Source organism: Tachypleus tridentatus, chromosome 7, assembly GCF_004210375.1.
Source record: "Tachypleus tridentatus isolate NWPU-2018 chromosome 7, ASM421037v1, whole genome shotgun sequence".
Taxonomy (NCBI): Eukaryota; Metazoa; Arthropoda; class Merostomata; order Xiphosura; family Limulidae; genus Tachypleus; species Tachypleus tridentatus.
Genome location: NC_134831.1, coordinates 102,864,382 through 102,892,009, shown reverse-complemented (window position 1 = coordinate 102,892,009; position 27,628 = coordinate 102,864,382). Strand labels below are relative to the sequence as shown.

General features: G+C 34.5%; 1 long non-coding RNA gene across 3 annotated transcripts in view; it reads right to left on the bottom strand.

The window, feature by feature from the left end:
* LOC143256312 (uncharacterized) overlaps nt 1–27,628 on the bottom strand; it is a 604,741-nt gene that overhangs the window by 18,374 nt on the left and 558,739 nt on the right. For 2 of the 3 annotated variants that reach the window (XR_013031238.1, XR_013031237.1), the window contains exon 3: nt 10,165–10,280. This is a non-coding gene — a long non-coding RNA (uncharacterized LOC143256312). Of the gene's footprint in view, nt 1–9,996; nt 10,281–27,628 lie in introns of those variants that run through there. The other variant, XR_013031236.1, reaches the window with a different exon arrangement.

Below are 27,628 nucleotides of genomic sequence, written 5' to 3'. Positions count from 1 at the left end.
TTTCATCAGACAAGTTGACTGTGTATCTTAAACTGTTGATGGTTAACATCCAAGAAGTTTAATATTCCATCAGACAAGTTGACTGTGTATCTTAAACTGTTGATGGTTAACATCCAAAAAGTTTAATATTTCATCAGACAAGTTGACTGTGTATCTTAAACTGTTGATGGTTAACATCCAAGAAGTTTAATATTTCATCATACAAGTTGACTGTGTATCTTAAACTGTTGATGGTTAACATCCAAGAAGTTTAATATTTCATCAGACAAGTTGACTGTGTATCTTAAACTGTTGATGGTTAACATCCAAGAAGTTTAATATTTCATCAGAGAAGTTGACTGTGTATCTTAAACTGTTGATGGTTAGCATCCAAGAAGTTTAATATTTCATCATACAAGTTGACTGTGTATCTTAAACTGTTGATGGTTAACATTCAAGAAGTTTAATATTCCATCAGACAAGTTGACTGTGTATATTAAACTGTTCATGGTTAACATCCAAGAAGTTTAATATTCCATCAGACTACCTCTCCAGAACTGCTACCATAAAATGATCCATAATTTATGTTATCCTGTGAAGTAAGTATCTATATATTTTGCACACATCTTATTTACACTTGTTCTTATACCAATGATTTAGACTAAAATGTAAGATACAGAATTGTTCATTACATATTTAACAAATGAAAACGAACATCTTTATATAGATAACAAATGTTATATCGAGTACTTGGCATTTAAGTAACCATGGTAACAATATGTCCTTACGTTTAGCAGTACATCATTACATATAATATTACTTTCTTTGAATCTAGTGAGTCCCCCGCTATTACAGCGGTAATTCTACGAATTTACAACACTAAAATCAAAGATTCGATTCCCCTCGGTGAATTCAGCATATACCTCGCTGTAGTTTTACTATAAGAAAAAAACAAACAACACGCACACACTCAAACCAATAAACAATAGTACGTGAAAATATATAATACATGATAAATTTAATATGAAATCATTCCTTAGTTTCATCAATAGATATGAGGTAAAGTTGAAGTGTTCCTCACTTTCAAAAATACAAACACAGTTCAACAGAAGTGTTCCTTACAATCAAGAATGTAAACAGTAAAATTGAAGTGTTCTCCTTGTCTCAACAAAAAAGAAATATAGTAAGGTTGAAAGATTACTTACTATCCACAATATAAACACAGTAAAACAGAAGTGTTCCTTACTATCCACAATATAAACACAGTAAAACAGAAGTGTTCCTTACTATCCACAATATAAACAGAGTAAAACAGAAGTGTTCCTTACTATCCACAATATAAACACAGTAAAACAGAAGTGTTCCTTACTATCCACAATATAAACAGAGTAAAACAGAAGTGTTCCTTACTATCCACAATATAAACAGAGTAAAACAGAAGTGTTCCTTACTATCCACAATATAAACACAGTAAAACAGAAGTGTTCCTCGGTCTTAATCATAAAAATGTATAATAATGTTGAAGTGTTCCTTACTATCCACAATATAAACAGAGTAAAACAGAAGTGTTCCTTACTATCCACAATATAAACACAGTAAAACAGAAGTGTTCCTTACTATCCACAATATAAACACAGTAAAACAGAAGTGTTCCTTACTATCCACAATATAAACACAGTAAAACAGAAGTGTTCCTTACTAACCCCAATATAAACACAGTAAAACAGAAGTGTTCCTTACTATCCCCATTATAAACACAGTAAAACAGAAGTGTTCCTTACTATCCCCAATATAAACACAGTAAAACAGAAGTGTTCCTTACTATCCACAATATAAACACAGTAAAACAGAAGTGTTCCTTACTATCCACAATATAAACAGAGTAAAACAGAAGTGTTCCTTACTATCCACAATATAAACACAGTAAAACAGAAGTGTTCCTTACTATCCACAATATAAACACAGTAAAACAGAAGTGTTCCTTACTATCCACAATATAAACACAGTAAAACAGAAGTGTTCCTTACTATCCACAATATAAACACAGTAAAACAGAAGTGTTCCTTACTATCCACAATATAAACACAGTAAAACAGAAGTGTTCCTTACTATCCACAATATAAACACAGTAAAACAGAAGTGTTCCTTACTATCCACAATATAAACACAGTAAAACAGAAGTGTTCCTTACTATCCACAATATAAACACAGTAAAACAGAAGTGTTCCTTACTATCCACAATATAAACAGAGTAAAACAGAAAACAGTGTTCCTTACTATCCACAATATAAACAGAGTAAAACAGAAGTGTTCCTTACTATCCACAATATAAACAGAGTAAAACAGAAGTGTTCCTTACTATCCACAATATAAACACAGTAAAACAGAAGTGTTCCTCGGTCTTAATCATAAAAATGTATAATAATGTTGAAGTGTTCCTTACTATCCACAATATAAACAGAGTAAAACAGAAGTGTTCCTTACTATCCACAATATAAACACAGTAAAACAGAAGTGTTCCTTACTATCCACAATATAAACACAGTAAAACAGAAGTGTTCCTCGGTCTTAATCATAAAACACAGTAAAACAGAAGTGTATAATAATGTTGAAGTGTTCCTTACTATCCACTATATAAACACAGTAAAACAGAAGTGTTCCTTACTATCCACAATATAAACACAGTAAAACAGAAGTGTTCCTTACTATCCACAATATAAACACAGTAAAACAGAAGTGTTCCTTACTATCCACAATATAAACACAGTAAAACAGAAGTGTTCCTTACTATCCACAATATAAACACAGTAAAACAGAAGTGTTCCTTACTATCCACAATATAAACACAGTAAAACAGAAGTGTTCCTTACTATCCACAATATAAACAGAGTAAAACAGAAGTGTTCCTTACTATCCACAATATAAACAGAGTAAAACAGAAGTGTTCCTTACTATCCCCAATATAAACACAGTAAAACAGAAGTGTTCCTTACTATCCCCAATATAAACACAGTAAAACAGAAGTGTTCCTTACTATCCACAATATAAACACAGTAAAACAGAAGTGTTCCTTACTATTCACAATATAAACACAGTAAAACAGAAGTGTTCCTCGGTCTTAATCATAAAAATGTATAATAATGTTGAAGTGTTCCTTACTATCCACAATATAAACAGAGTAAAATTGAGGTGTTCCTTACTATCAACAATATAAACACAGTAAAACTGAAGTGTTCCTCACTAGCAACATTATAAACCCACTAAAACTTATGTGTTCCTCAGTCGTAACAAAAAAAATGTAGTAAAGTTGAAGTGTTCCCTGCTATCAGCAATATAAACACAGTAATACTAAAGTGTTCCTTACTTTCAACAATATAAACACAGTAACACTGAAGTGTTCCTTAGTGTTAACAATATAAATCCAGTAACACTAACGCGTTCCTTATTATCATTAACATAAATACAGTAACACTAAAGTGTTCCTTACTTTCAACAATATAAACACAGTAACACTGAAGTGTTCCTCAGTGTTAACAATATAAATACACTAGCACTGAAGCCTTCCTTACTTTCAACAATATAAACACAGTAACACTAACGCGTTTCTTATCATAATTAATATAAACACAGTAACACTGAAGTGTTTCTTAGTATTAACAATATAAACACAGTAACACTGAAGTGTTCCTTGCTATCAACAATATAAATATAGCAACACTAACGCGTTTCTTATTATAATTAATATAAACACAGTAACACTAAAGTCTTCCTTACTATAAACAGTATAAACACAGTAACATTGAAGTGTTCCTTAGTTTCGGTTCTTCCTTATAGTGTTTTGATACAATCTTCTCTTTGTTATCAGCTCTAAATAATACAAAGCGGTGCTCTTTGAATTTTAAACCACATTTACCAATATTATTTACAGAAACTTATGTTTTAATTACAGTTCATTAGAAGTTACTCATGATTTGGGAAAGATATAATCAGACCCATTTGAAGGAAGTAGGTTGTTTCCTGTCCTTTTCCTTCTGTACTTACCGTAATTCAATAAAATAGCTGCATGGGATAAGTTAACGTAGTTCAATACTCTCAACTTTCATTTCTCTGAGAGTAAAACAAACTACGTGTTTATCGAGAAACAGAGACATAAGGAAGAAGAACTCCATTATACTTATCAATGTTGTGTTACATATAAGTTGAATAAAATGTTTTTAATTGTTCTATAAGTGAGTTACACTGCGTACACAGCCTGAACTCTGAAGTGCAAGTAAAAGAAGACAAGGAACTCTTTGGTAAACTAAGTTTGGTGGAAACTTGACCCCAGGGAAAAAGACAATATGTTCCACATGCGCAAACAATCTGTTCTTCGTTATTATAGTATCTGGTGCTGTGTTTTACACATTACAACAACGTTATTTTCTACCTGCATATATGATTACCTTTCTAACAGCTTTACGGTGACGTCATGGAATCTTTTACTGACGGCCAAATTGCTGGCGTAGAGGGAGGAAACGGACAGAGAGAATGGTAGGTAAATAGGCCTCTGTTATCAAGGCACGAATAAGACAACATGTCTGAACATCAGTTGCTGCCAGTTTGCTTACCCCATAATCAATGTGTAGTTAGTGAGCGGTGGGTCCGACAAGGCCGATGGTTAAGCCTTAGTAATTTGTGACCTATATGAAGATGTATGTGGGTTGTGGGGTGGTCTAGAAATAGGCACGTAGCTTGATGCACGTGAGCTCAAGGGTCACTCATTCACATTTTGTAAAGAAAATGGCTTGAAAAGAAAAAGAAAGAAATGTAAATGTCCAGCGTGACGATCATTGCCGCTCGGTCCGACGAAGCCCGCGTAAAACCAACGTAGTCACGCCGGCGGGTACGACTATGTGGCGCTAGGTTCGTACCCGCCTCAGTTCCTCCGGCGAAGCTCAATTTATCTTAAGCCTAACGAGACCCGGATACCACGGTTTTGGAATGCAGGAAAAATGACGCCAACCCCAACTAAGACTAAAGTTCATTTGTAAAAATAAGTAACGGAGCAAGTCACGGGGAATTGGCTATCAGAAGCGATGACTAGTGCTACTGTCTTGCGGGAAGGTGGTGGAATCCACCGTAATAACTAAACCTCACACTGACATTGTGATGAAAACAAAGCAAGCATGAATTATTTAGCATCTGCTTGGAAGTTGTTTCACAAATAAAAATTTGTTGGTGTTTGTTGATACATGTAATTTACAAAATATGTTTCAACCATAATCAAAACAACTGACACGGAGCTCGTAAACATTCTGTGTATAATTCATACAAACAACACTTTCTGTTAAAAAATAGTAGAATGGTGACACTACGACAATTAAGTAAAACTACAAACATAGTGGGTAATAAATAGTTACATAACTTACCTGACCTTGTTTCTGACCATATCATGAGAAAGTTAATAGTTACATAACTTACCTGACCTTGTTTATGACCATGTCATTAGTAAGTTAATAGTTACATAACTTACCTGACCTTGTTTATGACCATGTCATTAGAAAGTTAATAGTTACATAACTTACCTGACCTTGTTTATGACCATGTCATTAGAAAGTTAACAGTTACATAACTTACCTGACCTTGTTTATGACCATGTCATTGGTAAGTTAATAGTTACATAACTTACCTGACTTTGTGGATCTATAGACCAGAAGTTCCACATCCACTGTTGACTCTGTTCTTCTCGCCCTTGGTGGATCTATAGACCAGAAGTTCCACATCCACTGTTGACTCTGTTCTTCTCGTCCTTGGTGGCTCTATAGACCAGAAGTTCCACATCCACTGTTGACTCTGTTCTTCTCGTTCTTGGTGGCTCTATAGACCAGAAGTTCCACATCCACTGTTGACTCTGTTCTTCTCGTCCTTGGTGGCTCTATAGACCAGAAGTTCCACATCCACTGTTGACTCTGTTCTTCTCGTCCTTGGTGGCTCTATAGACCAGAAGTTCCACATCCACTGTTGACTCTGTTCTTCTCGTCCTTGGTGGATCTATAGACCAGAAGTTCCACATCCACTGTTGACTCTGTTCTTCTCGTCCTTGGTAGCTCTATAGACCAGAAGTTCCACATCCACTGTTGACTCTGTTCTTCTCGTCCTTGGTGGATCTATAGACCAGAAGTTCCACATCCACTGTTGACTCTGTTCTTCTCGTCCTTGGTGGCTCTATAGACCAGAAGTTCCACATCCACTGTTGACTCTGTTCTTCTCGTCCTTGGTGGCTCTATAGACCAGAAGTTCCACATCCACTGTTGACTCTGTTCTTCTCGTCCTTGGTGGATCTATGGACCACAAGTTCCACATCCACTGTTGACTCTGTTCTTCTCGTCCTTGGTGGATCTATAGACCAGAAGTTCCACATCCACTGTTGACTCTGTTCTTCTCGTCCTTGGTGGATCTATAGACCAGAAGTTCCACATCCACTGTTGACTCTGTTCTTCTCGTCCTTGGTGGATCTATAGACCAGAAGTTCCACATCCACTGTTGACTCTGTTCTTCTCGTCCTTGGTGGCTCTATAGACCAGAAGTTCCACATCCACTGTTGACTCTGTTCTTCTCGTCCTTGGTGGCTCTATAGACCAGAAGTTCCACATCCACTGTTGACTCTGTTCTTCTCGTTCTTGGTGGATCTATAGACCAGAAGTTCCACATCCACTGTTGACTCTGTTCTTCTCGTTCTTGGTGGATCTATGGACCAGAAGTTCCACATCCACTGTTGACTCTGTTCTTCTCGTCCTTGGTGGATCTATAGACCAGAAGTTCCACATCCACTGTTGACTCTGTTCTTCTCGTCCTTGGTGGCTCTATAGACCAGAAGTTCCACATCCACTGTTGACTTTGTTCTTCTCGTCCTTGGTGTTTCCATTACTCATAGTGATTTGAATATTCATTGTTCATTAGCCTTTTACTTACATTATGTTTCTTTACCACGAATCCTCCCAGTTTTACTTACATTATGTTTCTTTACCATGAATCCTCCCAGTTTTAGTTACATTATGTTTCTTTACCATGAATCCTCCCAGTTTTAGTTACATTATGTTTCTTTACCATGAATCCTCCCAGTTTTAGTTACATTATGTTTCTTTACCATGAATCCTCCCAGTTTTAGTTACATTATGTTTCTTTACCATGAATCCTCCCAGTTTTAGTTACATTATGTTTCTTTACCATGAATCCTCCCAGTTTTAGTTACATTATGTTTTTTTACCATGAATCCTCCCAGTTTTACTTACATTATGTTTCTTTACCATGAATCCTCCCAGTTTTACTTACATTATGTTTCTTTACCATGAATCCTCCCAGGTGCTTTTGAAGCATGAGTGGGACAAAGTGAGATTATTTTCTGGACACCCCTTCCTCCAGATTATATTTGTTCCGGTGCTTCTGGTTAGGGTCATATAATTTTAAACCGAAATTCCCGCCATGGATTTTGATTCATTACTATGTCATTAGATATGAAGTTAATGACTCGTTAACTTTATGATAAAGTTAACCTTGTAAAACCTTTCTCTTTATTGAGTAGTTAAACTCGTCAAATTGCGCGATTTCTACTGTCATAAGCGCATGTAGCCCTCGTGTAGGTCTGCTCGAAATGCAAAACAAATCGAACCAAATCTATCATTGTATTACTTCCACGTCTAAATAATCTTGGAAAATTTCTAAGTTGCTTGCTTTGATGTCCACGTCTAGAAAGCAGAGAGACAGTAAGTTCCGCACTAGTGCATCATACTGTTTGTTTTTGAATATAGCACAAAGCTACGCGAGGGCTATATGTGCGAGCCTTCTCTAATTTAGCCATCACCACCAACTCTTGAGATACTCTTTTACCAACGAGCAGTGGGTTTGACTGCAAGTATATAGCGGCCTCACTGCTGAAAGGGCGAGTATGTTTGGTGTGACGGCGATTCTAACCCGCGACGTTCAGATTGAGAGTCCAACGCCCCCCTAACTACCTTAACAATTCAGCACCAAAGGAAAATTTCCGACTGACGAGTCGCCATTTTGTTTTGCAACTGCGTGTAGGGAGGTGAAATTAACTATGTCACTTAAACTACTATACGAACAACTCCCCTAAAGGACTTTCGTTAGCTACCTAAACTCGTCACTAAAACGTCCACGTTCCACCACTTAGTGGCAGAGCGGTATACCTGCGGACTCATACCACTAGAAACCGGATTTCGATACCCGTGGTGGACAGAGTACAGATTGATACCCATGATGGACAAATTACAGATAGCCCTTTGCGTAGCTTTGTACTTAATACCAAACAAAAGTCTAGTTCAAAGGTTATTTGTATGAAAAATGAACGATGTGAGAGAGGAAGTTAAAGAAGTAACAAAACAAGGTTCATCAAATGTGTTAAAACTGACGAAAGATTTCTGTTCTTGTTATCAAATTTCTCTTACTTATCTCACTGGGTGCCAGAAAAGTAACTAAACTTATGAGAACTGGTATTGACGAAAGTCCTCACATGTCCAACTTTGGTATTGAACAATTTGTTTGTTTTGGAATTTCGCACAAAGCTACTCGAGGGCTATCTGTGCTAGCCGTCCCTAATTTAGCAGTGTAAGACTAGAGGGAAGGACGACTAGTCATCACCACCCACCGCCATCTCTTGGGCTACTCTTTTACCAACGATAGTGGGATTGACCATCACATTATAATGCCCCCACGGCTGAAAGGGCGAGCATGTTTGGCGCGACCGGGATGCGAACCCGCGACCCTCAGATTACGAGTCGCACGCCTTAACACGCTTGGCCATGCCGGGCCAGGTATTAAACAAATACGTTGTTTGATTTAGTAGATTGACTAATGTAGGGCTAACGAAAACATTTCGTGTGGTGAACGTGGCAGTTGATAGGTGCATAAACTGAATCTGTTCCTTCAAACTCTAATGGAATAAATACGAAATATTTATTTTTAACATAAAAAAATATGGAAAAAAATATTGCGTGACCTGAAGAATATTTCTATCCTTATTTATATGTGTTTCCAAGTGTGTGCTGTCGTGCTGTGTTCCTCTCTGGGTGTTATTGAATAGCTGTCTTACATTAATCAGGAAAAGCTGTGCGCAGGTTAAACTCCGAATTGCTACTCGCAAAAATTCTGAAACAAAAACACCCTCCCCTCCTCCTAGTGGATCAGCAAAAACCATGAAAAAAATCGGAGAGTCGATAACTGTAATCGATACAGCGCAGGTAGTCGATTACATGTATCGTTTGTTAAGCCTTAATCAGTGAGAATGTTTCAGGTAGCAACGTTAACTGATGACGACCGTCGTTTAAGGGTTAAACAAATTAATCGACTTTACTACATTTCAGTCAATACAGAGTGTTTCCATTCTCAACGAGAGGCGTTTGTATATGTTAGATTAAAGAACTTCAGGCGGACTAGTATGGTCAGGGCGTTAGGGGGCGCTCGACTCGCAATCTGAGAGTCGCGGGATCGAATCCCTGTCACATCAAACAGCCGTGAGGGCGTTATAATGCGCGGTAAATCCCACTATTCGTTGGTAAAATTGTAGCTCAAGAATTGGTGGTGGGTAGTGATGATTAGCTGCCTTTTCTCTAGTCTTACACTGCTAAATTAGGGACGGCTAGCGCAGATAGCTTTCGTGTAGTTTTGCGCGAAATAAAAAAAACAACAAATAAATCAACTGAAGACAACAGTTGATGTGACCTGGTTGTTGTTAAGGTGGTTATTATCAGATCCAACAAGTAGTTCAAAATAAATCTTAATATGCAGTCAGGGGTGTCGGTCGTCAATCATTTCTAACCGTATACGTAGTAGTAACACGGATAACATGTAATCATGTGTAATCCGAAACAAATCATATTTTTATGTACATTTTTAACTGTGAATATGTTGAACTTCAGCCCTTTTTTAATTTGTTTTCATAAATTAATAAAACTACCAACATTCGAAAACTAGATGTCGCTGTTTTACTTTAGTGCAAACTTCAATATTTCATGTTTCATCAAAATCAAAATTTGTTGACGTAGAACGAACTAACTTTAACCATAAATCTACCGTATGTTGTGTATTTATATTTGTGACATATACCATCTCATAATCTTTGTACGGTTACATTTTTAACACATTCTATTTTCTTAGTAATTTGTATATAATTATCTTTGTGACACATACCATTTTCTCAATTGTCCTGGATAAATTTTAAGACAATCTTCCTTACTTTATATACTGGAGAAACAAGTAGAAAAATGGAAACCAGATTCAAAGTCACCTTCACACGTTTTCGAACACTGCAAGTCAAATAAACACAACATAACCATAGAAAACACTCAAATACTAAATAAAGAAACAAACATAAACAAATGCAAAATTAAAGAAGCCTTACTTATACAACAACTCAAGCCCAAAATAAACCAATACAAAGGAATGCCTTTATACCTATATTAATAAATATAATCAAACATATAAACACGCCCTTTACATTCCTACACTCAGTTACACAACCCTCTTCAAACATGTGGTCAGCTATTAGTCAGTTACCTCTTTCTTTCTTTGTGAACCTGACGATGACCGAAGAAGGTCGAAACGTTTTTCGCTCCCCTACATAAAAATTTTTTCTCTATCCATACCAGCAGTTTTTACATATATATTTTTCTTTACAAGTGGGTTTTCTCGTCATCACTGATTACTTCCCAGATGAAGCAGTCTAAATTTGCCAACCAAGGAAATTAAAATCGTTCTAAAATTTAACCAACTTGTATGACATTACTTGTTCGTGGACCTTTTGGTGGATTATTTATTTTCTTAAATTTTTCCCTATGTATATAATCATATTTGTGTCACATACAATCGTCTGAATAGTCTTCATACAGTTAAATTTTATCACATACTATTTTCTTAATGGTTTAGATACAGTTATATTTGTGACAAATGCCATCTTCCAGTTGGCTTTGTACTGTTACATTTAGGGCACATTCCGTTTTCTTACTAGGTATTACTTATTAAAAAGTTACGTAGAAATGATGATAATATATATATATTATTACACGTTTGTTCAAAAATTAGCATTATTTGTCCTCCAGCAGGTTTCAGAAAACGAAAGTAAAATGATGTGACAAAAGGACACACATATATAGTTCACAAAACATTAGAAGAATTAGTGAGGAGGTAAAACCGGAAGAAAGCCTCTAGATCTCACCAATCAGAACACAGAAAGGTTATTATTAGCGGAAATAATGGTTCATTAGACTCGGGACGCGCGCGATCTTATGAAGAAACGTTCTCACACAAAACGTAACAAAGTCGATTAACAAATAAAGTACAATGAATGATCACACACTAGGAAGTACGAACTGGTATAAAACTGGAAAAAACCTGAATAAAACAACAAGCAACCTCATTCAATTGGAAAGGATAATGCTGTCGAAATACAAAATAGGATACTCCATAATGACGAACAGTAAAACTGGAGTTATTTCTGTTTGGTCATCACCAAAGTGACCAAGTGATAAAATCACTTCCCTTTTTAGTGAGGAAGCTTGAAAGATAATTCACTAACATCACTGGATTTGTCTTCACAACATTAAACCAAATTCAAATGACCCTCTCGACTCATACGTAAAGTAAACGACGGTAAAAAATGAGTTTCATCGAATTTTTATCTACGTTTTTAATCTAAACTACTGCATATTAATATAAACAGAAGTATATGTAATTTTTATTTGAAGTGAGAAACATGGCTAAAATCTTGCAACCATAACGAATGTATCAAAATAAATGTTACATATTATATATACAATCTTCTCCATGTAGGTCTTCGGACATTATTATCTCCATAAAGATATCATGAACAATTATACACTATTCATAATTAACTTATTCTGTAGATGTAGACTGTTATGGTGAGATGTGTTAACAGTAGAGAATAATGTCAGTTGATTCTGTAGATGTAGACTGTTATGGTGAGATGTGTTAACAGTAGAGAATAATGCTAGTTGATTCTGTAGGTGTAGACTGTTATGGTGAGATGTGTTAACAGTAGAGAATAATGCTAGTTGATTCTGTAGGTGTAGACTGTTATGGTGAGATGTGTTAACAGTAGAGAATAATGCCAGTTGATTCTGTAGATGTAGACTGTTATGGTGAGATGTGTTAACAGTAGAGAATAATGCCAGTTGATTCTGTAGATGTAGACTGTTATGATGAGATGCGTTAACAGTAGAGAATAATGCCAGTTGATTCTGTAGATGTAGACTGTTATGGTGAGATGTGTTAACAGTAGAGAATAATGCCAGTTGATTCTGTAGATGTAGACTGTTATGGTGAGATGTGTTAACAGTAGAGAATAATGCCAGTTGATTCTGTAGATGTAGACTGTTATGATGAGATGTGTTAACAGTAGAGAATAATGCCAGTTGATTCTGTAGATGTAGACTGTTATGGTGAGATGTGTTAACAGTAGAGAATAATGCCAGTTGATTCTGTAGATGTAGACTGTTATGATGAGATGTGTTAACAGTAGAGAATAATGCCAGTTGATTCTGTAGATGTAGACTGTTATGATGAGATGTGTTAACAGTAGAGAATAATGCCAGTTGATTCTGTAGATGTAGACTGTTATGGTGAGATGTGTTAACAGTAGAGAATAATGCCAGTTGATTCTGTAGATGCAGACTGTTATGATGAGATGTGTTAACAGTAGAGAATAATGCCAGTTGATTCTGTAGATGTAGACTGTTATGGTGAGATGTGTTAACAGTAGAGAATAATGCCAGTTGATTCTGTAGATGTAGACTGTTATGGTGAGATGTGTTAACAGTAGAGAATAATGCCAGTTGATTCTGTAGATGCAGACTGTTATGATGAGATGTGTTAACAGTAGAGAATAATGCCAGTTGATTCTGTAGATGTAGACTGTTATGGTGAGATGTGTTAACAGTAGAGAATAATGCCAGTTGATTCTGTAGATGTAGACTGTTATGGTGAGATGTGTTAACAGTAGAGAATAATGCCAGTTGATTCTGTAGATGTAGACTGTTATGGTGAGATGTGTTAACAGTAGAGAATAATGCCAGTTGATTCTGTAGATGTAGACTGTTATGGTGAGATGTGTTAACAGTAGAGAATAATGCCAGTTGATTCTGTAGATGTAGACTGTTATGGTGAGACGTGTTAACAGTAGAGAATAATGCCAGTTGATTCTGTAGATGTAGACTGTTATGGTGAGATGTGTTAACAGTAGAGAATAATGCCAGTTGATTCTATAGATGTAGACTGTTATGGTGAGATGTGTTAACAGTAGAGAATAATGACAGTTGATTCTATACCTGTAGACTCTTATGGCGTGTTAACCCTAAAGTTTTCACTCAGTTCTTTAGTTATATACCTACACAAACACACATGAAATGATAAAATACATTAAAATCATTAAGGAATATTATATTATTTTGCGTCCGTTAAATAAAGTGATTTATATATAAAATGATTTTAAAGTGTTCTTCAGTATAATAAAACGCAGTATTGTGATTCACACTGGTTTAGATTTAACTAGGTTTGAATTATTTATCAGCTACATAATGACCTCTGACATCCTCATTTTTTTCTTCTTCTGTATATAATTATGGCGGTAATTACATTTAGAGTCTGTTTACTTGTACAGTTCTTACACTTGTCATGCTTTACGACACGCAATATTGTTTTTCTTTTCACGCATAACACATGATGTTTTAAAGTGGTTCCTCTTACGACACACATCGTTGTTTTTCATCTCCTCCATGGTGGTTAGGCGCTCACAATCTGAAGGTCGAGGGTTAAAATTTCCTCACATTGAGTATGCTTGTCTTTTCAGAAGCGAGAATGTTAAAACGTCGATCAATCCCACTATTCGTTGGTAAAATAGTTGTCCATGTGTGATATTGACTAGTTTCCTTCCTTTTCACTGGGCCCGGCATGGTCAGGTGGTTAAGGCACTCGACTCGTAATCTGAGGATCGCGGGTTCGAATCCTCCTCCCACCAGACACGCTCGCCCTTTCAACCGTGCGCAAATTTCAAAAACAAACAAACAAATCGTTTCACTGCTAAATTAGGGACAGCTAGTGTAGAGAGCAGTGGTGTTAATTTGCGGGAAATAGAGAAACACAGATGAATGTTGTTGTTTTTCAGTTACTGATGGTTCACTGATTGGTTTCCTCTACTACACGATGGTTCACTGATTGGTTTCCTCTACTCCACGTGTACTTTTCAAAACAATTTCGAAATTAGCATCAGATCGACTGAACGAACGAATTAAACATATTATTGGTCAGTTATTTTTCAAAGTCAGTAATTCGATGTCAGAAGAAGGATCAAATGAAGCGGACCTACTAGGTGGTAAACTTGCACGTGTGTCTTGGAAATTAATTCTATTCCTTATTAAGCAAATATGACTAATGGCTAATGTTCCTCCAGACTTTCTCTTTCGCCAGTTTTTCTAGAATAAGTGCGACGTAAATCAAAGCTAGGAAAGGGGTCGCCTCGTACTGACCACCCATGTGGTCGGAACTGAAATAATTATTATACAACATTATAATGAAATAAAAAAATGTAGAAAAAATCTAGGAAAGGGAGGACAAGATATAGTGTTTATTCTACTCCACGTTTCTGGAACAGGGGTCAACATGTATAAATGGGAGGAGCCTCCATGTCGATCCAGAATAACAGGGTTTACTTTGATAATGGACCTGAGAACCACGCCGGTGTAGAGGGTAAGTGTTGTCTATTTCCCAAGCGACCACCATCATCGTAAGATAATCCAGACAAAAGTGTTATGTCACGACGATTCCCATTGGTCAGTAATAAACTTATCCCTTACATGTGGCCAATGATATATATTTTTTATTTATTTAATTATATTCTGGCATTTATTACAAGATGTTAATTCGTGTTTAATTTTTATCGCCACCTTGCGGTAGTTACATTAATTACATTAAATATTTCTTATTTTTCTTCACATGCGCTGCGAAGAACCTATATGTGTCTATTTCCTTGTGTCTATATGCATCTATATGTGTCTATATACTTGTGTCTATATGCATCTATATGTGTCTATATACTTGTGTCTATATGCATCTATATGTGTCTATATGTTTGTGTCTATATGTATCTATATGTGTCTATATGTGTCTATATATTTGTGTCTATGTGTGTCTATATATTTGTGTCTATGTGTGTCTATATATTTGTGTCTATGTGTGTCTATATATTTGTGTCTATGTGTGTCTATATATTTGTGTCTATGTGTGTTTATATATTTGTGTCTATGTGTGTCTATGTGTGTCTATATATTTGTGTCTATGTGTGTCTATATATTTGTGTCTATGTGTGTCTATATATTTGTGTCTATATGTTTGTGTCTATGTGTGTTTATATATTTGTGTCTATATGTGTCTATATATTTGTGTCTATATGTGTCTATATGTGTCTATATACTTGTGTCTATATGCATCTATATGTGTCTATATGTTTGTGTCTATATGTATCTATATGTGTCTATGTGTGTCTATATATTTGTGTCTATATGTGTCTATATATTTGTGTCTATGTGTGTCTATATATTTGTGTCTATATGTGTGTTTATATATTTGTGTCTATGTGTGTTTATATATTTGTGTGTATATGTGTGTCTATGTGTGTCTATATATTTGTGTCTATGTGTGTCTATATATTTGTGTCTATATGTGTCTATATATTTGTGTCTATGTGTGTCTATATATTTGTGTCTATATGTTTGTGTCTATGTGTGTTTATATATTTGTGTCTATATGTGTCTATATATTTGTGTCTATATGTGTCTATATATTTGTGTCTATATGTTTGTGTCTATATGTGTCTATATATTTGTGTCTATATGTTTGTGTCTATGTGTTTATATATTTGTGTCTATGTGTGTCTATATATTTGTGTCTATGTGTGTCTATATATTTGTGTCTATATGTGTCTATATATTTGTGTCTATGTGTGTCTATATATTTGTGTCTACATGTGTGTCTATATATTTGTGTCTACATGTGTCTATATATATATTTGTGTCTATATGTTTGTCTATATATTTGTGTATATATTTGTGTCTATGTATTTATATATTTGTGTCTATATGTGTCTATATATTTGTGTCTATGTGTGTCTATATATTTGTGTCTATGTGTGTCTATATATTTGTGTCTATATGTGTCTATATATTTGTGTCTATGTGTGTCTATATGTGTCTATGTGTGTTTATATATTTGTGTCTATGTGTGTCTATATGTTTGTCTCTATGTGTGTCTATATATTTGTGTCTATATGTGTCTATATGAGTCTATATGTTTGTGTATGTGTGTTTATATATTTGTGTTTATGAGTCTATATATTTGTGTCTATGTGTGTCTATATATTTGTGTCTTTATGTGTCTATATGTTTGTGTCTATGTGTGTTTATATATTCGTGTCTATGTGTGTCTATATATTTGTGTCTATGTGTGTCTATATATTTGTGTCTATGTGTGTCTATATATTTGTGTCTATGTGTGTCTATATATTTGTGTCTATGTGTGTCTATATATTTGTGTCTACATGTGTCTATATATTTGTGTCTATGTGTGTCTATATATTTGTGTCTATGTGTGTCTATATATTTGTGTCTATGTGTGTTTATATATTTGTGTCTAGGTGTGTCTATATATTTGTGTCTATGTGTGTCTATATATTTGTGTCTATATGTGTCTATATATTTGTGTCTATGTGTGTCTATATATTTGTGTCTATATGTGTCTATATGTTTGTGTCTATGTGTGTTTATATATTTGTGTCTATATGTTTGTCTCTATGTGTGTCTATATATTTGTGTCTATATGTGTCTATATGAGTCTATATGTTTGTGTATGTGTGTTTATATATTTGTGTTTATGAGTCTATATATTTGTGTCTATGTGTGTCTATATATTTGTGTCTTTATGTGTCTATATGTTTGTGTCTATGTGTGTTTATATATTCGTGTCTATGTGTGTCTATATATTTGTGTCTATGTGTGTCTATATATTTGTGTCTATGTGTGTCTATATATTTGTGTCTATGTGTGTCTATGTGTGTTTATATATTTGTGTCTATACATTTGTGTCTATATGAGTCTATATATTTGTGTCTATGTGTGTCTATACATTTGTGTCTATGTGAGTCTATATATTTGTGTCTATATGAGTCTATATATTTGTGTCTATGTGTGTCTATATATTTGTGTCTATATGTGTCTATATATTTGTGTCTATGTGTGTCTATATATTTGTGTCTATGTGTGTTTATATATTTGTGTCTGTGTGTGTTTATATATATGTGTCTATATATTTGTGTCTATGTGTGTCTATATATTTGTGTCTATGTGTGTCTATATATTTGTGTCTATATGTGTCTATATATTTGTGTCTATGTGTGTCTATATATTTGTGTCTATGTGTGTCTATATATTTGTGTCTATGTGTGTCTATATATATTGTCTATATATGTGTGTCTATATGTGTGTCTATATATTTGTGTCTATGTGTGTCTATATATTTGTGTGTCTATATGTGTCTATATATTTGTGTCTATATGTGTTTATATATTTTGTGTCTATATGTGTCTATATATTTGTGTCTATATGTGTGTGTATATATTTGTGTCTATATGTGTCTATATATTTGTCTATATGTGTCTATATATTTGTGTCTATATGTGTTTATGTGTCTATATGTGTCTATATATTTGTGTCTATATGTGTCTATATATTTGTGTCTATATGTGTGTGTCTATATATATTTTGTGTCTATGTGTGTCTATATATTTGTGTCTATGTGTGTCTATATATTTGTGTCTATGTGTGTCTATATATTTGTGTCTATGTGTGTTTTATATATTTGTGTCTATGTGTGTTATATATATTTGTGTCTATGTGTGTCTATATATTTGTGTCTATGTGTGTCTATATATTTGTCTATATTGTGTATATGTGTCTATATATTGTGTCATATGTCTATGTCTATATGTGTCTATGTGTATATATTTGTGTATATATGTTTTGTGTTTTGTGTCTATATATTTGTGTGTGTCTATATATTTGTGTGTGTTATATATATATTTGTGTCTATGTGTGTCTATATATTTGTGTTTATGTGTGTCTATATATTTGTGTCTATGTGTGTCTATATTTTGTGTGTATATATTTCCAGTTTATGTGTTCTATATATTTGTGTCTATGTATATATTATTGTCTATATATATTATTTGTGTCTATGTATTTGTGTCTATGTGTGTTTATATATTTGTGTGTCTATGTTGTGTCTATATATTTGTGTCTATGTGTGTGTCTATATATTTGTGTCTATGTGTGTCTATATATTTGTGTCTGTCTATGTGTGTCTATATATTTGTGTCTATGTATTTGTGTCTATGTGTGTTTATATATTTGTGTCTATGTGTGTCTATATATTTGTGTCTATGTATTTGTGTCTATGTGTGTTTATATATTTGTGTCTATGTGTGTCTATATATTTGTGTCTATGTATTTGTGTCTATGTGTGTTTTATATATTTGTGTCTATGTGTGTCTATATATTTGTGTGTATGTATTTGTGTCTATGTGTGTGTATATATATTTGTGTCTATGTGTGTCTATATATTTGTATATGTATTTGTGTCTATGTGTGTATTATATATTTGTGTCTATGTGTGTTTATATATTTGTGTCTATGTGTGTTTATATATTTGTGTCTATGTGTGTCTATATATTTGTGTCTATATGTTTGTGTCTATGTGTGTTTATATATTTGTGTCTATGTGTGTCTATATATTTGTGTCTATGTGTGTCTATATATTTGTGTCTATGTGTGTCTATATATTTGTGTCTATGTGTGTCTATATATTTGTGTCTATATATTTGTGTCTATGTGTGTCTATATATTTGTGTCTATGTATTTGTGTCTATGTGTGTTTATATATTTGTGTCTATGTGTGTCTATATATTTGTGTCTATGTGTGTTTATATATTTGTGTCTATGTGTGTCTATATATTTGTGTCTATGTGTGTCTATATATTTGTGTCTATGTATTTGTGTCTATATGTGTCTATGTGTGTTTATATATTTGTGTCTATGTGTTTTTGTCTATATGTATCTATATATTTAGTTGTGACTTCTGAATATTCTTTATTTGTATACTGTTCTATACTAATGTTTCCCACAGTTTTATTGTTTAGGTTTATTTATATTTATTAATTTTACTAATAAAACAGTTACATGTTCTCATTATTTTACCTTAATTTTTATTTCACAAGTTTCTAAAATTTTAGCCCTCTAGTGGCAAAGCAGTATTTCAGCGGACTCCAGAAACAAGGTTCAGATAGTGGACAAAACATTGTGTGGCTTTTTGCTTAATTACAAACAAACAAGCTTTAATTTTCCCTACTATCTTTAAAACACAACTAACTGTAGTTGTTCACAACCTCAACTGTTTTATTACGATAGCCTCCTAATTCCGTAATGTTTTAAACATTTAAAAGTATTTCAGTAACTTCATGTTTGTTCTTATCATTTCATTTTGGAAATGATAAAATTTAAGCCCTTTAAGCGTCAAAAGCCGACGATATGATGAAAACTATAGACATAATAACAGTGACAAAAAGTCCAGAAGACCGACCCTACATTTCTATCAAATGGTCCATTTTAATCTAGAGGCGTGTAAAATAGCATTTGAAATCTAGAGTCTTTGCAAAAGTGACCACGAGATCATAGATTGAAATCGCTCAAAACAAGTTTTCACCAGTCCTGTTGGACCTTATAAAAGTCACAAGTAATCAATAATGGACTACTCCAGAGAAATGTGAAAGTAGAAAAGCATGCGATATGACTTCCTATTACCAGACATTTCGAAGGTCTAAATTTTCGCACGAGACTCTATCATCGTAACAGAAAACGTCGATATAAGTGTTAGTAGTTAAAACACAGTATAAACCAGAACGTTATCAATTTCCATGGGATGGCTGAAGCTTACCATACAATGGGTTGATTACGTAGCAGAATGACAGAATATATAGTTTCCTTTTTTTAAAATAAGATATTCTGGAGAACCCAAACAAACATAATACACTTTAGGCCCCACACTGTCATGCTAAATTTGTATACAGGCTTTGAGTTCATATAGACTAAAACGCATTATACTCGGGAATTTCAAAGAGCACTCTGAGGCCTACTTTGCCTTAATAGTTAGCGTACAGGGCTTGGAATGGGAAGGTCTGAGGTGATGATATGCCGATGAAATACGATCCAACTTTCATCCTTTATGGAGTTACAATTGTGTCGGTCAATTCTGCTCGTTTGGTTGAAAGTAACCGAGTAGGCGGCGAATAACATTGAACTAATTCTCTCTTTGGTCTTCAGTTCAAAATTAAGGATACTGGACTATGGAAAATCTTATGGGTCGACCCGAATCGGAATCCATAACCCATGTGTCGCACAGGGTGCCAAAACTTATACAGGCGCGTGTACCTGAATAATGTTTTAAAGGAAGAACAAATTTAGTACAGATATTTACGGTAAAAATTCGTTATTTGTCCACACATTTGTTTTTACAGATATTTAGGCTTAGCAATGTTAACAACATAAAATAAGCTAAAAAAACAACAAGAACGAAAACTTTCTTTTCGTTGATAAATAAGAGTTTGTTTCTGGATCCATTTCCCAGGAGTTACATCTGTATTATCTTATTAAACTTACAAATATAGAGAGTATTCTGTCTCTCTCAGAGACCGACAAAGTGCTCGAGATTTTCATGTATATAAAACATTTGAAGATTGGGTAAGTCTAAACAGACAAGAAATGTTCTCATAAAAGGACCCCCGGTGACCCAGCGGTAAGTCTGAAAGCTTATAAAACGAAAATGCGTGTTTTGATACTTGTGACTGGCATAACACGAGCGGGCCAATGTGTAGCCTCGAACTAAACAACAAAGAAACAAACAAATCCTCACGAAACATTACCTTATCTCACAAGCAAGTAAAAACAGAAATAAATGTATATACATATTTAAAATGTGTGATATTTAACAGAAAATATATATGTAATTCGTGATTTTCTTTATATTTTAATTAGCACAAAGATGTAAAGAAATATTTTACTTATGTATCTACGCCTCACCTCTAGTGGCATATCGGTATGTCTGCGGACTTACAACGCTACAAGCAGGGTTTCGATACCCATGGTGAGCGGAGCATTGATAATATAATAATGTTATTCTTTACTCGGTGCTCCGAGAAAATAGAACTTTTCTGGACAACAAAGTTTGATGAAGAAAGTGCTTTAACGACAAATGTAAAGTTGATTAAACCAAAGAGGTAAAACAGGGAAACGCTAAGTTAAGCCTTAGAGGTAAAACAGGGAAACGCTAAGTTAAGTAAAAGTTGATTAAACCAAAGAGGTAAAACAGGGAAACGCTAAGTTAAGTAAAAGTTGATTAAACCAAAGAGGTAAAACAGGGAAACGCTAAGTTAAGTAAAAGTTGATTAAACCAAAGAGGTAAAACAGGGAAACGCTAAGTTAAGCCTTCGGCTGTTGTTTTTACCAGAACGTTTACTTGTTATTCATACACGCTGAGAACGAAATGAAGAACTTGTTGTAAAAACTCGACAGCTAAAAATAAAACCGGAACGAGCAAGTTACTGCTGGTTTCTTACTTATTGGATTTTAATTTTTCCAACCGTATCGCAGCTCTCTGCTTGATGAAGTCTTTCACTTTGACAGACGCCACATATTTCCATTTTCACTTATTTTCGTTTGTAAATCAGCGTAGACATATCAAAAATAATTTTGATTATTGGAGATTATTTTCGGAGCTGAATTTTATTTTGTGTTCCCCGTTGGGACAGCGGTAAATCTATGGATTTACAACGCTAAAATCAGGGGTTCGATTCCCCTTGATGGCCACAGCAGATGGTCCAATGTGGATTTGCTACAGAAAAGACACACATTTTTATTTTGTTTATGTCACAGAATGTTTATCAATAACGTTATCCAGAATGCAAAACAAAACAAAATAGGATCACATGACACCGTTAAAAATAAAAATTTGCTTAAAATCCAGGGTTAGATTCCCCGCGGTGGTTAGAGTGCAGTACCCCAATGTGAGTATTAGTGACTTACAACGGTTTAATATAATTCATCAATTGCTGTTGTACTTCTAAAATTCCATGTCGTTCATCCTTCACAAACAAATTCCGAGAGCTGTACAAACAAAATAATATTTTACTTCTAAATTATCTAAACTTAAAAAACAAACATTATCTGTACTTGATACATTATCCATAACAACCAACTTTAAAAGGGGTCAGTGTTGTGGAAATGAGGTTGCTGACAAATAATATTTGCGAACATAAAAAGAAACGTACGATGAACAACATCGCTAATAGATTGTTCGTGGCGGATTGCTCGATTAAAACCTCTTCTTGTTCGCGACAATCCAGAAGGAGCAATTCTCTGGCGTTCCTTAAACATTATATAAACGATATACAAACACAATTAAATTAAAAATCGTACTATGGCAATACGTACGATAAACCTAAAAAAAATTTGAAACAATTAGTTATTGTGGGCCTGACTTCAGTAACAACACACACACTCACTATTAGAAAACAAAAACAAATACCATAACATACACGATAACCCTGAAAAATACTACAGGCGAATAATCGTCATGAAGCCGACATTTTTAATGGTATTCTGGTGAACCAGTGACAAGTTTACAGATTTACAACAAAAAAATCCGAAGTTTGATTCTTGGCGTTGCACATGCGTAAAAAAACTCATCAGGTAGCTTAGTAATCTTTATCAATCAGCTTTTCACTTAGAGAAAAAAGGTAAGAATTCTACGATAAGTTACAGTTTGAAAGTTAAATTTACACTTTTAAATGAGAGACGAAAGAAACATGAAAAATAGTATTACAACACAGTCTTGGTCTAGTGGAACTGAAAAACAAACAAAAAACATTTTGGAATGAGAAGAACGGAAGATTATACTAGCCGCGTGGAATGTAAAGTCATATGTCTTTACGTAACATAATTCTTCTTTAAATTAAAATGTACATATTCCATTCAGCACGGCGTGCGTGTAATTTTTTCACCGACATTTTTTTTACATATGTTCACTTGAGGGCGCTGCAAATTGTGAGTCAAATGTTTAAACGCGTCCGTTTCTTATTACAGCACTGAAATTTGGTATAATTAAGGTATTTTGTATATCACATATATTTTAAATTACTGATATTTGTTTCGTTTCACGAGCTTCTAAAACGCCCCCCACTAGTACAGCGGTATGTCTCCGGATTTACAATGCTAAAATCAGGGGTTCGATTTCTCTCGGTGGGCTGGGCAGATAGCTTGATGTGGCTTTGCTATAAGAAAAAACACACAAAACACACACAGCTTCTAAAATTTCTAACGAGAGAAACAACAAAGCGACCGTAATTCTGAAACAATTACATAACTTGTAGTTTTTCCTTTATTTGAAAATTATTGTTTTGAGTTTGCAAATATTAGAAGCCTCCAGGGTAAGTGATCAGTCTTTGCACATACGTATATATATATATATATTTTCTCAAAACGTTTTGCATGTTTGTTTCTAGAAGCTCAAAGCTATACCTAACATGATATAGGTGGCGCTCTATGCAAAGAGTCATAATATATGTATACAGTCGTTTCAGGTATTGCATAAGATTAAAAAAAATATTAATTTAAATAAGACTTTAGATTATCTCACGCTAGACGAGATAAAGTACCGAACAAATAATTTAATAATAAAACAGAAAGATTAACATTAACGTACAGTTCAGTTCCTTTTGGAGGAGAAACCAACATAGAAGGTTTTAAAAGCTTTGATTGTTCGTTTTGAATTTCGCACAAACCTACACAAAGGATATATGTGCTAACCGTCCATAATTTAGCAGTGTAAGGCTAGAGGGAAGGCAGCTTGTCATCATCACCCACCGCCAACTCTTGGGCTACTCTATACCAAAGAATAATGGGATTGACCGTCACATTATAACGTCTTCAAGGCCGAAAGGGCAAGTATGTTTGGTGTGACGAGGATTCAAACCCGTAACCCTCAGCTTACTGGTCGAGCAACCTAACCACCTGGCCATGTCGGACTTGTTTTAAATCAACATAACTAATTTAAAAACTAAAATATTCCTCTCTTCATGTTATGATAAAGCAATCGAAGTATTTTAGTAGTCCGAAGTACCTGTGAACAAAGAAGCAATAACATTTGTTTAGTATTTTCAAAGACGTCAGAGGCAAGAGGAATATATAATTTTAATCTCAACGCAAAACACGTTTGTCGGGTCGAGAGCACCCCGGGTTCTAATTAAAAGAGCTAATCAGAGAGAAGTCGACAAGTCAGAACACCCACCGCTGCCTATTTGTCAATTCTTTACCGAATAACGAATGTGGCTGTCACCATTTAAACAACCCCACAGTTGAAAGTTCAAAGCATTTTCAACGATACGTAATGACTCGAACCTTGGATCTTAAGATACATAACTCGTTACGCTAACTACTAGGCCTCACCTGAAGTTCGTTAGCAAAAAGTGTCTGCCACCATTTAAACACCTCCACAGCTGAGAGTTCAGAGCGTTTTCAGTGGCATATAAGAGCTCGAACCTTGGACCTTTAGATCCATAACTGTGTTGCTAAGAGAGCGCCGAGTGATAACTAACATGTACAGCTTATTAAAAAATATTATACAGCAGTTATATAACCCTACATTGAAAGTGTAAAAAACTATGATTACCTACAGTAGCCTTTCCGGTTCTAAATAGTGTGACTGTTGTGAAGTGTTGCCATAATGGCTATCGAAACCCGGATTTAAGCGTTGTAAACCTTCAGATGTACCTCTGAGCCACTGTGGACTTCCAAAGTAGACATTCAATATCATGAACACACAAGAAAACATGGGGAGAAAAGCACATAAAGTGATTATATAATTACGAAAATACAGTTCTGCTTTTTTAACTCTGAGCCTTGATGACTGTAATTGTCAAGCACTACAATTTTCAGATAAAATTACTTTAAGCCTACAACGGCCTGCGGGTTACTCTCGAATTGTTGACTCAAATTCGGGTTCCAATGTTCGTTTAACAATAGATATTTTAAAACAGCAACTCTCTTAGGTTTCGTGTTTCGGTTGACGTTTAGCCACAAAAATGTTTAGATAGCCAATAGAAATTTGCTTTCCAAACGACATACTGCTTATCACTTAACCATTTCAACAAAATAACTTAAGATAAGCTGGACAGCTGACAAGAAATAATAAATAAACTAACTACACGCAACGTTAAAATCAATACGTAATTTAAAAACAGTACAGTTCAAATTTTTGAAATGTTTATAATAACTTATGAGTTTTAACGTTGTGTTCACTTGTTACCCTAACGTTCAAAATGATATCTAAATCACACACGTTCGGCCTCAGAGTAAATATGTAGTATCAACGAAACAACATTAGGTAAGCCTAATATTGGGAACAATAGACGGGCTGGTACAAATTAGACCTTGGACAAATAAGCATCCTACACTAAATCATCCAAAATAGAACAACTGACGTAACCTCGATAGCTGAGATAAATTAAGAGTTTGTTTTTGAATTTCGCACAAAGCTACTCGAGAACTATCTGTGCTAGCCGTCCCTAATTTAGCAGTGTAAGACTAGAGGAAAGGCAGCTAGTCATCACCACCCACCGCCAACTCTTGGGCTACTCTTTTACCAACGAATAGTGGGATTGAACGTCACATTATAACGCCCCCACGGCTGAAAGGGCGAGCATGTTTGGCGCGACGGGGATGCGAACCCGCGACCCTCAGATTACGAGTCGCACGCCTTAACGCGCTTGGCCATGCCAGGCCTAAAATGTTTGGGGCTACCGGGATTCGAATCAGCGAACCTCGGATTACGAGTCGAAATAAATTAAGGGAATTTATAGTTTGGTTTTCGGTTACTTAAAACTAATGTTTAGTTGATACAACCTTAGTTGTTCTACCTATGTTGCAGGCTATCTAATCTATAATGTTTATGTATGTTTAATATTCACGTAAACAAACGTATTCATAGATTAATATACTCCATTTCTCCCAAATGCTTTCTGTTAATAACAACTCACTAATAACAGAAGTATACGTATTATATTTTCTAATATAATTTTAGCAACCAAGTAACCACTCTTAATCTGAAAAACCCCAGACGACTAAACATAATCTTCACTATACACGAAGAGTAATATAAGGTCTCAAACCCGGGGTCAGCCTTCCGCACTATCACTTTACTATAGAGCTATAGGTCATTACTGACTTTTTTAACATAATTCTCATATTCTATCATAAACATCATTTCCATGTTTACCGACATGTTTCTGGTTAGATATGGTACTGAAACGATCAATCTGGTGAAACTTTCAATCTGCCATTAGCCTGGCGGTTTTGCTGTATATATACATGATGAATCATTAGCCTGAGACGGTACACTGTTCTATATATACATCATGTATCATTAACTACAGTTACTAGTCTGACACTGTTCTATACATACATGATGTATCACTAACAACAGTTACTATCCTGACACTGTTCTATATATACATGATATATCATTAACTACAGTTACTAGCCTACCATGTTCTATATATACATGATGTATCATTAACTACAGTTAGTAGCCTGACACTTTTCTATATATACATCATGTATCATTAACTACAGTTACTAGTCTGACACTATTCTATATATACATGATGTATCATTAACTACAGTTACTAGCCTGACACTGTTCTATATATACATGATGTATCATTAACTACAGTTAGTAGCCTGACACTGTTCTATATATACATGATGTATCATTAACTACAGTTAGTAGCCTGACACTGTTCTATATATACATGATGTATCATTAACTACAGTTACTAGCCTGACACTGTTCTATATATACATGATGTATCATTAACTACAGTTACTAGCCTGACACTGTTCTATATATACATGATGTATCACTAACTACAGTTACTAGCCTGACACTGTTCTATATATACATGATGTATCATTAACTACAGTTACTAGCCTGACACTGTTCTATATATACATGATGTATCACTAACAACAGTTACTATCCTGATACTGTTCTATATATACATGATGTATCACTAACAACAGTTACTAGCCTGACACTGTTCTATATATACATGATGTATCATTAACAACAGTTACTAGTCTGACACTGTTCTATATATACATGATGTATCACAAACTACAGTTACTATCCTGATACTGTTCTATATATACATGATGTATCAGTAACTACAGTTAGTAGCCTGACACTGTTCTATATATACATGATGTATCACTAACAACAGTTACTATCCTGACACTGTTCTATATATACATGATGTATCATTAACAACAGTTACTAGTCTGACACTGTTCTATATATACATGATGTATCATTAACAAAGGTTACTAGTCTGACACTGTTCTATATATACATGACGTATCATTAACTACAGTTAGTAGCCTGACACTGTTCTATATATACATGATGTATCATTAACTACAGTTAC